At 35.3% G+C, this 15,260-nt stretch overlaps 1 protein-coding gene across 1 annotated transcript in view; it reads left to right on the top strand.

Annotated features, from left to right (window-relative positions):
- Vav3 (vav guanine nucleotide exchange factor 3) overlaps positions 1-15,260 on the top strand; it is a 357,495-nt gene that overhangs the window by 32,588 nt on the left and 309,647 nt on the right. The gene's annotated exons all lie outside the window — the stretch shown is intronic.

Genomic DNA, 15,260 nt, shown 5'->3' with positions numbered 1-15,260 from the left:
GAGCTATATCCTGAGCCCCCTCAGGACATCCTTATTATCTTGCTTGGACACTTTCTTTGGCATCCGTGGCAAACCTTGGCTCTCTGTTCATAAATTTTTCTTGAACTTGAAATTCAGGCTTAGTACAGTAAGCCACTGCCAGGCTGGTGGCTACTCCAGGAGAGGAGCTGTGACTCATTCATTACTCACTTGGCCAGCTTTCATTTCCTTACAGTCAATTAAGCAATGCATGAATCAATTATAAACACGAGTTGCAAACTCCGGCTAATCAAAGGGGGATGATGACTTGTGTATACTATCAGTTGTTTTTCTAGATTGTCATATTTTTCAAAGTTTGGTAAGAAAGTTTTGTTAGTGTTAGAATTTATATTTCTTTTGATTATTTTCTAGAAATTAGACACAGAATCAGATTTACCTTTTTGTTCAAATCCAATCCTATTCTAATTCTATGCACAACTAAGTGATGCATTAAATATATAACTTTCCCTTGGATAAATGTATTTCTCTCAAATTTGTCAAGAGGTTTCTGCTACTATTCAAAAGTGTTGTAAATTGCATGAAGGCATTAATTGATTATTCAAATTATTTTTAATATTTATATTCCAAGGATATTATTTTTTAATTCTGTTTATACTTTCAAGATGTTTTATCTTGTAAGTCACATTTCAGAAATTATTAGTTCTTCCAATCTAGGAACTTTTAATTTTAGCCTTCATTAGTTTTTCCTCCCAAATCATAAATTGTATTTTAAGATTTCCAAAAGGGATCTACATTAGCCCCCATCTCTCACATATTAAAAAAAGAAAATTCTCCTTTAATGGTCAACACCCTTTAATTTATCAACACACAGAATTCAGATATTTTCATCTTGACATCTATTTTGCCAATGTTGCTGTTATAGTTCAGAGCTGAATTTCCCTTTCCTTAGACCATGGCTGAACATGTCACTTTAAACAAGTTATTTGTTCTTTTTAGTTATATATGACAGTAGAATGTATTTTGATATACATAACTTGGGAGTATAACTTCCTATTCTTTTGGTTGTGTATGATGTGGAGTTTCACTGGTCATGTATTCACATATGAATATAGAAAAGTTATGACCGATTAATTCTATTGTCTTTCCTATTCCCATTCCCCCTACCTTCCCTTCATTCTTCTTTGTCTAATCCTGTGAACTTCTATTCTTTCCTCCTCCCCTCTTATTGTACGTCAGTATCTGCATATCAGAGAGAACATTTGGCCTTTGGTTTTTTGGGACTGGCTTATTTCACTTTGCATTATTGTCCCTAGTTCCATGCATTTACTATCAAGTGCCATAATTTCATTCTTCCTTATGGCTGACTAATTGAATGTGTCACATTTTCTTTCATCTCCTTGTCACTGTAAATGCTCCTCCTTATAACAGAAACATCTTTCCCTTTGGATTTTCTTGTTTACTCCCATTTATCTCCAAAATTTAACACAGGTACTAGCCTCAATTGGCCCCTCTGTTTTGGGGCTTCTACTGTATGCTCCCCTAACAAGCAAGTTGAATCACACTGAATGTGAGAACAGAGTTTAGTGAAACCCAAGGAAGAATGACCACCTGGGAAACACATATTCTAGTTGCCCAGAATAAATGGTCCAAGGTTTTACAAAATGGCAGTTATATTTGTAGCTTTGAACTGCATTGTGGATGAAAATGAATATTACATGTTAGTTTGGAATTATGATTGGTGTGGGCAGAACTTTCCTTGTAGCAAAGGGATTGAGTATGGTCTTAGTCTTTGGGTAGTTTGGAGAAAGTGGTTAATTGTATAGAAGGTTAGCAGAGATTAACATTTTTAGGAAACTCTGGTTGGTCCAATCCAAAGGATGGCTTGAATCTGCAGCCTCATTCAGTTCAGCTTCAGGCCCGTCTGAGATCAGATCAACAGTGCCTCCAGTCTCAATAAGTGCCTCAAACTAATGCTACTCCAATTTGTTTTTTTTTCCTTGACATACTCCTTCTTTTTTAGGGTTGTTCCTGCTATACCCGTATTCTCCCTTTGTCTCTTCATAGCTGGCTATGAATCCTCAGGATATGGATGATTTCTTACTCATTTCTGTTACTATGGTAAATGAGTGAGTAAGTGAATGAATGAAATATTCACCCTCATTATTGTGATGGGGAAATTACTCCTAATTTCCATGACTGAGGACCACCTTTGTGTATTTTTTAGATCATTGCTTTTCCCACTGAATATTTTACTTCTAATGATGTAGGAAAAAGTGACCCTATTGTCTCTGTATAGTGGGTGCTGCTGCTTCTACTTATTCCTGAAGAATTATGAGTTAACCTCATAATTTTATTAACCTTATTACTCTGCATTTCACTAGTGAACTGGAAATGTAATCTTTGTTTTTCTAGATTTTTTTTAATCTTAGGAACTTCGTGTTTATTGACTTTAATGGAATTAAATCACTTTTGACATATTTTTAAATGAGTTACTAGAAGTAACTGCTTTGTTTTGGAGAACTGTAGGAAACTTGAATCTTGCAACTCTTATTGCTCAAAATGGATAAAACATGTGACTTTATGTTGAAAGTAGAATTCCACCAACATTCTCATTAGTAAATTGGCTGACCCAAATGTTTGCCAACTAGAGTTCTGCTTCATCAATTAGCTTACTCTGTGGGCAGGGAAAATATCTCATGGAAGAAAGTGATAAAGGAAATTTAGAGGTCCTTGTTACTAGTATATGATGGGTTCTTAGAGAAACTAAGTGTCCTGGGAGATGTCTGCTTCCTGTGTTCTATTCAAAGCCACAGATATCTTCATAGTCAGGAATCCCTTTCTTGTATTGTTTCTTTTTATTTGTCTTGGTGCACAACTATGTTTTGTTTGCCATGTTTTTTTTTTTTCTTAATAACTATGATTTATACACTTCCCTAAAGAGTAAGTATTAAGTCTGAAATTTTCTGGATGTGATATTTGAAAATGCTAAATATAGCATGTAATTAAAATTTCAGTGGTTAAGTTTTCATCTCATCTTATTTCTGGGACTTCAGTTTTCTTTTTAGAAATTTTCGATGTGTAAGATAGGTACCATTTTTAACAGCTAGTTTTGGTTGGAAGTGTACTTTTCTGAGAAGTCATCCCTCCTGGTGACACGTCTTTGTCTAAAATAATTAGGAATTCTTAAGTAATTGTCATTATGTTTCATCTTAGCAAAATGACAAAAAAAATCATTCCACATATGATACACAAGCAGAATCTGTTGAGTTCAGTTTATGTTGTCTCAGGAAGAGAACAAAAGGCAAAACATTCTGCTCTGTTTTATGGGGTTTGGTCCAAATCCACGTTTCTCAGGATTTCTTCCTAGCAAAAAAGTTAATGATTTTAAAGCTAAGTAGAGGTATGCTGTTTCCTGTCCTAAAAGTCATGGATTTTGCAATATTTTTATGTAGACATTTCATAGAATAAGTTCATGTTTATTCTTCCTAGTTCTAAGGGAAGTCAGTATATTAAAAATGAAAGCATTGAGTATTGTAGTCCTGAAGTAAACATATAGGCCCTTGAAACTTAAATCCAAGTTTCTTAGATCAGAACCTTTAAGAAACAACTTTTTGAGAATGATCAAGATAATGTCAAAAAATATTTTTATTTACTGCTCAAACAAGGCATCCCTGAGACCAGAGATAATACTCTCATATTTTGATCTGATTGATCACTGTTGTGAGCCAGGCTTCTGTCAAGTGCCAAAGAAGAAAATGTGACTATGCATTCCTCTTATTTATGATTATAGGAATATTGCTTTATCTCCAAAGACTATGCTTTCTCACTATATTTCATAAGTAACAAGACTCAGTTTTTATGTTTCAATTCAATTTACAGGCATTTGTAAATGCAGTTTCAGGAAATGGGTGGATGAACCTTAACTTTTTTTTTTCAGCTTTCAATCTTTAAACTTGGCTGTGAGCTAATTAATGTGAACTGACTCTGAGGTCTGAAGACATTTATATTCAGAATTTGAAATGAGCAGATTTGAAAGACCAATAAGTCTCTTGACCTTCAAGACCATAGATTAGCTCTTCCTGTTTCTTTTTAAAACTTTATATAAATGGAATCACAAAAAATGTATTATTTTTGTGTTTGACATCTTTTATTCAATGTTATGTTTTTGAGATTTAGCCACACTGTTCCTTACAGCAGTATTTCATTCATTTTTCTGAATGTACAATTTATCCATTTTCTGCTTTCAGTTTTTGATATTAGAAATAATCCTGCCTTAAATATTCTGTTTGTGTCTTTTGGGGAATATATGTACACACTTCTGTTAGGTATAGAATTGGGAGTGATTTTCACCTATAACTCTGGCTTTATTATATAGCATTTGCCAGAGTTTTCTCAGTTCTTAATTTCCTTGTATTATTCTATATTATTTGATACTTATAACTCTGGCTTTATTATATAGCATTTCCCAAAGTTTTCTCAATTGTTCTTAATTTCCTTATATTCTTCTATATTATTTGATACTTAATAAGACATGGATCTTCAAGAAACCATATGGTCACAGTGTTTTTTTCTTCTCAGTAGAATCTATAAAGAAACAGGATAAATAATCTCACCATAGCATAGACTTCACAAACAGGTATGAAGTTATAGCTGCTATAAATAAAATAATCTGATGTAACTCTTTGCAGCTCTTTAAAGTCTCTTAATGTACATTATTCCTGCATATTCAGAAATTCAAATGTCATAGCTATTTTTGGTGGTGATGTGCTGAGAGGTTGGCAAAAGCTGAGAGGTAGCCAGGAGACAACATTTCCTTTTTACTGATAATGTAACTTTTATTCCATTAAAGGCCTGATGACTATCTAGAGAATCGAAAACATTTTCTTGTTTCAATGTTGAGGTTTTATAGCTTTTGTTATAATACTTATTGGAGGGTTATATTGGTTATTGAGTTGACATTTAATCATTTACTAACATTCAAAATTCTTTTTGTGGTCAGAATTTCTAATAGTTGATTTGCTACTTAGGGCATGGATATTTAGTCTTAAAATAACAGTGATAGAGGTTGGGGTTGTGGCTTAGTGGTAGAGCGCTTGCCTAGCACATAGGCGGCACTGGGTTTGATTCTCAGCACCACATAAAACTAAATTAATCAAATAAAGGTATTGTGTTCATCTACAACTAAAAATATTTAAAAACAATAGTTATGTACATTGCATTTTTGAAAAAATTCTTTGTCTTCAAAATTGCAGTGGGTTATTGGCAAATTCTAGTCATTTCTCACCAAGACTCTATGGAGAATGGGCGAGAAGTAGCAACCATGGTTCCATCCATTTTCTAGAATGTGGAGTCAAATGTTCTTGAAACTGTTTTGAAAACCCTAGAGTGAAAAGTCCAGAAAGTCCAAACAGTACTGTCTTAGTACCTTTGTGCTGCTATAACAAAATGCCATAGACTAAGTAGCTTATAAACAACCAAAACTTATTTCTCATAGTTCTGGAGGCTGAGAAATGTAAGATAAAGATGTGTTCAGATTCAGTGCCCATTGCCTGTTTTCTGATTCATAAGTAGTACTTTCTTGCTGTGTCCACACATAATGGTAGGTAAATGAGCTCCCTTGTGACTTTTTAAAAATATGGTTACTAATTCCATTCATGACAGCTCCATCTTTATGAACTAATCATTCCTGAAAGGCCCCACCTCCTTAATACTGCTATTTTGGGAGCTAACATTTTTTTTCTTTTTTTGTATTGGGGATTGAGTCAGGAACACTTTATCATTGAGCTATATTTCCAGCCCTTTTTATTTTTTTATTTTGAGACAGGATGTTGCTAAGTTGCTGAGGGTCTTGCTAAGTTGCTGCAGCTGGCCTGGAACTTGTGATCCTCTTGCCTCAGCCTCCTGAGTTTCTGGGATTATAAGTGTGTCCTACCATGCCTGGTGTGAGTTAATATTTCAAAGTGTGGGTTCTGAAAGGATGCAGACATTCAGACCATAGCAAGTACTGTGGGAATAAGATAAGGTCTTATATACACTGGGAGTAGTTACAAGGCAGGCTTTGAGTTAAGTAATTCCAAAACCAAACACAATCTCAAAACTAGAAATATACTACATTGTCTATTTATTAAAATTATAGAAAATGCAATCTAACTTATACTGACAGACAGTAGACTGGTAGCTGCTGGGACAGGGAGGGATATGACAAAGTGGCATGGAAGAATACTGGGATATCATAATAGGATGTGATGGAAATGTTCACTACCTTGATTGTGGTGATAGTTTCACAGGTGTACACACCTGAGATGACTCTACAAATTGTATCCCTTAACATGTGCAGTTTATTGTTCATTAATTATCTCAACAAGCTGTTAAAAATCCAATTATTTTAATATTTAAAAATAAGTCAGTAGTGATAGTTTAGGAAATTACTATCTTCTAGGGTATGTTGCAAGAACAAAATATAAGCTATTGCTATATATTTAATTCTATATGATATAACATGTATGGATATATGCCCAATTAAAAAGTGGAAGTTGAAAGGTGAATCTCACAGTGTGCTTAGTGTGTTGTGATTTCTGTTTGATAATACACTTTCAATCTTTAACTATGGTAACATTTGCCTCAAGAATCCCTTGATCTTCTGCCTGGGTAGTATGAGCTATTTTTTACCCCCCGGGATATTGAGACACAAAGGACATAAGACATCATTTCCTACCCACAGAGGCTTTGTTTGTTTTTTTATTTGACAGTTTATATAAATATATGTCATGATACACCTTGAAATGAGCAATATCTGAGGTTGCATGTGAGTTGGGCTAGTGGCCTGGAGCAGGGAAGATCAACTCACTAGCTGGAGTGAGGTGATGTGACATATGATGAAATGGTTCTTTATTTACCCACTTGACACTTTAGGACTCGGCCCTTCTCAGAAGAACTTGGTGTTTGTTTTGTGGGTCATGTGAGTGAGGCAGGTAGAGGGCTGATTTGCACAAAAATGCAGATAAGACATAAAATATCCAGGTTAAAGTTATCTTCTATTAATTGTTATAGCAAAGAGCAGTACTAGTATTCTTAATTTCTCATATTTTTAATACTTCCTTACTGGTTTTTGCAGATTTTAAAAATCAAAATCCTATGTATAATGGCTTTCTATTTTTGAATTCTTCTAGGATGTTATAGAAGATAATTCCACTTTAGAAATTAAATAATAGAAGGATTTAAAAATTATTTTAAGTGTTAAGAACATTTACCATCATAATCTCCATTGAAGTCCTTTCCCCTGGGTGCTTTGTTGAAATTAGGAAATGCAGACCTGAGAATGCCAGTCACAGAGTGGCAGTTTAGTTGTCAGTTAAGTCCTGTTTTTGAGTAGGATAAATTTTCCTACCATCTTCTAAGGTTCTTCTAGAACTTTATTATTGTTCAGGTCTGATGCATAGTTCTGGGATTTAGCGCTTTTTTAATATTTATTTTTTAATTGGATACAATACTTTTACTTATTTATTTTTTTATGTGGTGCTGAGGATCGAACCCAGGCCTCACGTGTAGAGGCGAACCCTCTGCCGCTGAGCCACAGCCCAGCCCTGGGATTTAGCTTTTTAGGCCAACCTTAGTGGAGGTGGTTTCTGTCTTTGTATCACCTAGGGCTTTCTTACAGTTTAGAGGGGGAGTCTAACCACATTTACCCTTTCAGCTTCCGCACCCTCTGCAATGTGACAAGTGCTGTAGAATAAGCACCAGCAAAGTATCATGGAGTGTGTCTGAGGAATCTGTATAAGGAGGTTGTAAGTTTGGTGTTGAGTGTTGATAGATGGGCATTTTCCTAGTGGTCAAGGAGGAGGCTGAAGGGACAGAGAAAGCCTATGTGGTTTCTTAAAGCCAGGCCATGGAGATCTGTAGTCAGTGAATAATGAGCAGGTGGGGTTGTAATAGCCATAAATGATATGCATGTGATTTTTGATCTTTTGAGAACTAGGAAGCTAGTGAAAGATTTTTATATACGAGTGCTAGGAGCCACAGCAAAAGTATTATGATACATGGCACCTTTGGTTAAGGTGACTGCCAGCTAGCCATTGAGATGATATGATTATGTTAAGATTTACATTCATATGGAAATTGGACTCCTGCTGTTCACCTTGGACTCATGTTACGGGACTCCCGGAGAGTTCCCATTGGTTGGGGAAGGATAGTAGGAGGGAATTTCGGGGGGAGGTGCCGGCTGAGGTAGATGACACACGTGGTGTGTGGACCAGCTTGCTAGCAGGGCGAACACGGGGCACTGGCGGCCTTTTTAAAAATAAAGCTTTGTTCCTGCTTGAGTGTCTTGTGATTCTGTGCCCAGCCGGGTTGTGGCATAGGAGGATAATGTAATTCGAATTTTGTTTAGAACATGGGAACAGAGTGAAGGTAAATTTCAGTAGGGTCAGAAGCCACTTACATTTTGTGCTGGTAGCTGTACAAAATACCATACTAACTAAAAGACTAATGTTTTATGCTATCCATATATCTGCCTAGAATTTATATGACACAATGTAAGACCTTGCATGGGGAAGAAAATATAAATGATACTCTTGGCTGTTCTCAGGGGAGATAAGGTATACACATACACACAATCATAAGGAGAAATGTGCTAATCACCTTTAGAGGTACAGATAAGATGCTGGGAAATTCAGCAAAAGAATTTCTTCTGGACTGGAGGAGAGGGGAACATTCACATTTTCTTTGCACTCTAGTTTTTTTTAAAAAAACACATTTCTTTTAATAATTACATAAAATCATCTTTCAGTAAAGCATAAGGGGAGTGGGGAGCTTCTTTATCAAAGAGAAGAAGTTTGGAGCATACAAAAAAGTTGGGTAGATGTTTTCTGATTTAAAAATACATTGTCCAGTGACATAAAGTTTATGAAAGATCATCATTCCATAGCATTTTAGATGAACAAAATGCCTTGCCTCTCCCTCCAAGACAATAGCTGGAGGACATATTTACTGCTTTTAAATGGTATTAGGTCTATCCTCATTTATAGCATTTATAGCTGACAGTTCTACCAGGTTTGTTTGTTTTGTGTTTTGAGATTTTTGTCTGTCTTTAACTCATTGTTTAGTGGAGAAGAGTTTCATGCCTGTTATTTGCCCCACAGTTTTGTTAGTGTATGACTGTGTTTATATCCCTTAGTGGTCATGGTGTCTGCCTCTGCATTTTGTATTTAGCTTTCCAATTATTAAATTAGCCTCTATTTAATTAGTAACTTAGATGATGACATTGCACCAGTACTATCCTCATTTTATCACATGCTTTAAATTAAGTCTAGTTCAAGAAAGCCTTGTGCTGCTTTCCCTTTTCAGTGACATCCATCATAAAGGTTTTGCACACCACTTTTTGGAAAAAGGGCATGTATGCTTCCTGTCTGGTTGAGACTAAAGTTGTTTCAACTGCTTCTGTACTGTGGAGATCAGACCAGAAAGTACTAAAGAAAAGATGGCCATTGATTTTTTTTTTCCCTTTGATTCAAGTGATTTCAAAGAATTATTTCACAAGAAAGTCATCATAATTGATGAAAACCAGTGTCAATTTCTCCTCTCACTGGTTTTGGAGGAAGTTATCTTTATTATATTCATGTTTCTGAATTCTGTTTCTGGGACATTTATTTTGTTTCTTATAACTTTCTGTTTGTAGTGAAATCTCATATGGTTTGTTATTGATATTATAAGATGTTTAAATGTTAAATTATTTTTACATATTTATGGAAATAAACATTCTGTAAGTGTATAAATATGTTAATATTTGTAGGTTTACATGCATATATGATATATAAGGCTTACAGTGTTTTATAATATTTAGAGGAAATTCTGCATAATGCGTATGTCCCCCTCTTTATCCCTTCCCCCATTCATCTTTCCAAAATCCAGGTCTGTTAGTTTGGCAAAGTCTTTAACTTCTTCTGGATTTGGTTTCTCATCTTTAACACCATGATATTAGAAAAGATAAATTTGTAGGGTTTTTGTATTTTAAGATAACTGATCTATTCAAGATTATAGGCAACTTCCCAATTAATAATAAAAATAGATTAAAAAGTCAACTCTCAGAATTTATCTGTCACATGGAAACAATGTTAAAAAAAGATGCATTAGAGCACATAATAGAATTAGTCCTGCTTCAATACATTTTATATTCTTTTCCTCTATAGAGGGAGTCACATGCTTAAGTTGATGAGTAGTTCCATAGTGAATTTGATTCAAGCAAGAGTGGCGTTAAATTTTCCTTTACAAACATACATTACTCTTCAGCAAAACTTTAATATATTGTCATCTAAAGTAAGTATAATTTTGGATTTTAGGAAAACTGTTGAGTATATTTCATGTCAGTGATTTCTTTTTAGTTTTCTTAAGTACAAATTTATAAACAATGACTGAATTATTATTTTATGAATGATGACTAAAGCATACCTTGAGGAAGAACTTGACTGGTGAACTGTGTCCAATTCATCAATAGATATGGATGATATGAGGTATATTTTTTGATATTTTGTCAATTAGCACAGATAACTGTGGAAATCCTTTCAAAAATATGCCCTAACATACTTTGTACTTTTTGATTCACTTTAATGGAGTGATTTATTGTTTTCTATTGAAATGTCTAATTACTTGAATTCATATATACAATTTAGAAAATACTTCTGAAATAGGTTGTGCCAGTTATTCTTTATTTATTCTTACATCTTCTATGCCACCTCAACTGCCTCCTCTTCATCTACCCTGCCCTGGTGTGTAGCAACCTAAGTTCACATTTTGAATCAATATATGCAGACAGAGCACTCAAGACTGGTTTATGTCGGTTCACATTTGTAGAGATCTGAGTTCCACAATCCCATTTGTCAGATCATCACCACATACACTCTGTCCTCTGTTTCTACTGCTTTGTTGAAATCATGGCATTTTGGGTTTTTCATCCCACTCCACAATATTTTGGTCTCCAACATGATATCATCTGTTTCCTGTGCTGTCTTTACCATCCCTGCATTGGGTGCCCCTAAAGGTAAATATCCACACTGTATATTTAGATCTCATTAATTCCTTTCTTTGTAGCCAGGCTGCAAGCTACTGGACAGCAGAAACTTTTGGTCTTATGTACCTCAAATCAGTCTTGTGCTTGTTATAGGAAAGGTAGTCACAAAATATTTGTTGATTAAATAATTGAATGTCATTTCATTATCACCCTTTTCAGTTAATTCCTGAGTCTGTATGTCCCAGCCTTAATCTATATTCCATCTTTGATTTGAACTTTCTTTCCTGACAACTGGACAAATCTCCTTGAATGTTCTTCTGGAACTCCAACCAAATGTCTGGAACTCAATGCCTTTCTTTTATTGCCTGATGTTATTGATGGTGTTGTCATTCTTCTAGTCACTTGGCTTTTGAAAAATATTAAGAAATTTAAAAAGCCTCTGGTGCCCCTTCATACCTTAATAGCGTAGAGTTCAGATCAGCAAACTGTGAGTCCGATAGACTACAATCCTGGCAGTTATTTTATTTCCTTAAATATAGGTTCCCTCACCTATAAAATTACCTCCCTTTGGACTTCTTTTGAGGATTGTGTCAAACTATTCATGAACATGTTTAGTGTGGCATCTGTCACATGGTAAATGCTAAAGTACATTATCTGGCCACAAGTGTCATATCCAGTGAATCATGAATAATTCTATTGGTGCTTCTGAGCTGTCTGTTATTTCTGGCCAGGGTGCTCCTGTCTGGTACAGGTTCTGGCCTCTTTCCTGCATTGCTGCAGGAGAGCCTTCTACCTCAGCCCATGTAGGAGTCTATCAATAGACAGAGTTTGGTCACGTTTTTGTCTTCAGGAGCCCTGAAGACTGTAGCTAACCTGATTAAGTCTGCATGCCTCATTGTGACACTTAGAATTTTGGACAATCTGATCTTTACAACATGTCTGGCCGTATTTGTGTCTCTTGCATGAATTTCCAGTCACTGTCTCCCCACTTTTCATTCCTCAACTTATTTTAGCCTCATGCTATCTTCTTTTCTTTATGCCTAGTTTCCCCTACCCACCATGTATGGCCCATGAATTCTTATTCTCCATGAAGATTTTCCTGAACTTTCTCTGCTTGCACTGTTCTCCTTGCTTTTTTGGTAAATTTCATGCATTTGTTTGTTTACACACTGTCTCTTAAGGCAGCGATTTTAGGCCCTTGTTATTGCTCTAGGCATTTGGCTGAAGAACTGCTGATCAAAAAAAGTAGTGACCCCATCTTCCTGGATCTCAGATTCTTATCAGGATTTATTTGACAAGGAATTATGTCTTGTGACTTCTTATAGAGGACACAGACAAACCCACATAATTACAGTTATCTTATATTTGATAAAGTTGCCAAAAATGTACATTGGAGAAAAGATAGCCTCTTCAACAAATGGTGCTGGGAGAACTGGAAATCCATATGCAACAAAATGAAATTAAATCTCTATCTTTCACCATGCACAAAACTCAACTAAAAGTAGATCAAGGACCTAGGAATTAAACCATAAACTCTGCATCTAATAGAAGTGTAATAGGCCCATATTTCCACCATGTAGGATTAGATTCCAACTTCCTTAATAAGACTCCTATAGTATAAGAACTAAAACCAAGAATCAATAAATGGGATGAATTCAAACTAAAAAGCTTTTTCTCAGCAAAAGAAATAATCAGTGAGGTGAATAGAGAACATACTAATTGGGAACAAATTTTTACCACATGCATGCCAGATAGAGCACTAATCTCTAGAGTATATAAAAGAACTTAAAAATCTTAACACCAAAAAAACCACAAATAACCCAGTCAATAAATGGGTCAAGGAACTGAACGGATACTTCTCGGAAGAAGATATACAGTCAATCAACAAATATAGAAAAAAAAGTTCAACATCTTTAACAATTAGAGAAATGCAAAATCAAAACTACTCTAAGATTTCATCTTACTCCAGTCTGAATGGCAGCTATTAAGAATATAAACAACAATAAGTGTTGGCGAGGATATAGGGGAAAAGGCTCGCTCATATGTTGCTCATGGGACTGCAAATTGGTGCAGCCAATATGGAAAGCAGTATGGAGAATGGTTGGAAAACTGGGAATGGAACCACCATTTGACCCAACTATCCTACTTCTCCGCCTTTACCCAAAGAACTTAAAAACAGCATACTATAGGGACACAGCCACATCAATGTTTATAGCAGCATAATTCACAGTAGCTAAACAGTGGAACCAACCCAGATGCCCTTCAGTAGATGAATGGATAAAGAAAATGTGATATATATACACAATAGAATATTAAAAGAGAATAAAATCATGGCATTTGCATGTAAATACATGGAGCTGGAAAATATAATGCTAAATGAAATTAGTCAATTTGAAAAAACCAAATGCCGAATGATTTGGGATGGGAGGATTAAATGAACTCTAGATAGGGCAAAGGGAAAAGGGGAGGGAGGGAAAGGGAGGTGGCACAGGGGTGGGAAAGATGGTGGAATGCAATGGGCATCATTACCCTAAACTAATTACATGTATGAAGACACGAAGGATGTGACTCTACTTTGTGTATAACCAGAAATATAAAAAATTGTGCTCTATATGTGTAATATGAATTGTAATGCATTCTGTTGTCATATAAAAATTAAAATTAAAAAAAGGTAGTGAGCCTGTCTTTCTGAATCTTAGATTCTTATCAGGATTTATTTGACAAGGAATTATGTCTTGTGAATTCTTTATACAATTTGCATTTACTGAATTCCTATAGTATTTTTTTTTCCTTATATGGATTGTACGTTTTTTGATAGCTGGGTATTACTTTAAAGCATTTACTGTTTTCCTTAGTGTCTTATCTGTTTTACACAAAGGAGGAACTCAAATATTGACTGACTTTGGAGTGTCACATTCAAGGCTGGAGTTTTAAAACTGTACCTTCCATATCAAAAGTACTACTTGGGATATATTCAAAATAGGAGCTTGGTACATTGTGATTTAGGCATATGTGCCTTTTTAAGAAAGACCTATAATCATACAGATTGCTTTTAATAATTAAGCTTTTTCTGGTAAAAAAAAAAGTTGATTATGTGTTAACTGTGCTCCTCTTCCTACCTCTGATGAGCAGGGCACAGTTGATATTATTTGAATTCACAAGGAAGCCTTTTTTTCCTTACAGCTATTTTGGGCTTTTTCTTCCTTCCAGCTATTTCCTTCCCCTCCTGTTAATGTGATGTCTGAATCAATATTTGAAAAAAATATATCAATATTTAAATCAACAGGCAGTTAAGTCTTAATACATTGGGTTATTCTGGGATACTGTAGAAGTGATTGATGACACTTGCTTGGCTTGAAGACCCTCAGACCTTCTAGGACCAAGTTCAATGCCCCCTCATTGCTCCACACTCTCACAGACACTGTTTTCATTGTGTGTGTGATATTTCCCACAGTTATAATTTTTCATGTAGCCCCTGACTTCCCTACCAGACTACAAACTCCTTTCTGGTTTTTTATTTTTCCTTTTCCTATTCGAGCCCCAGGGCCTCATAAGCCTACAGTACATAATGGATGCCCACCAAAGATGCATTGCATTAAATTGCATGCTCATTAAATAATCAAAGACTTATTGCATTCTCATAGATGCTAGGGATTGGGACAGACTGTTTGCTTTGGAGGGTAAAACACAGACCTTGCCCTCTTGGTGCTCATCAACTCGAAAAATGTACTTAAAATTTTTTTTTCAATTAAATTTATATACTGCTTAAAGTTTCTAGGGTATCTGTTTTTTCTAATTTGAGCCTTAAGACACATTGTGAAGAGGTGCTGTTTTACTCTACAGATGAGATAATGGAGGTACAAATATCAAGTAATTTGCTTAGGTTCACATAAGATGGGAACCTGCCTCTCTCCCACCTCTAGATGGTTCACCTGAAACCTGTGGAGCCTCCAGCCCAATAAACCACCTAGCAATGTCAGCCTTACCTTGCACCTGTTCTAGTAGAGCAGAAATCCAGTCTACTACTAATTCATGTGATTTTTGTCTTTGAATTAAAAATGGGACAAGAAATTAAGATTAGGAAATGAGCTGACTGCTGACTGACATTTTTTTGTCTCATTAAATCTTTTCCCATCAGGCTCAATCTCTTTTCCTTTGAGACTCTCTCTCAGCATTGCCAAAATTTTCCATGGTGATATTGTTTTCTAGATTTTGGATCTGTTTAGTGACCATGTTAGGCCTGTTGGATTAAGTTTGAAATATGTTCTTGGTACTTGGA

This window comes from Urocitellus parryii, chromosome 11 (assembly GCF_045843805.1).
Source record: "Urocitellus parryii isolate mUroPar1 chromosome 11, mUroPar1.hap1, whole genome shotgun sequence".
Classification (NCBI taxonomy): domain Eukaryota; kingdom Metazoa; phylum Chordata; class Mammalia; order Rodentia; family Sciuridae; genus Urocitellus; species Urocitellus parryii.
Note: the sequence above shows the minus strand (reverse complement) of the source record. Positions and strands in the feature narration are given on the sequence as shown.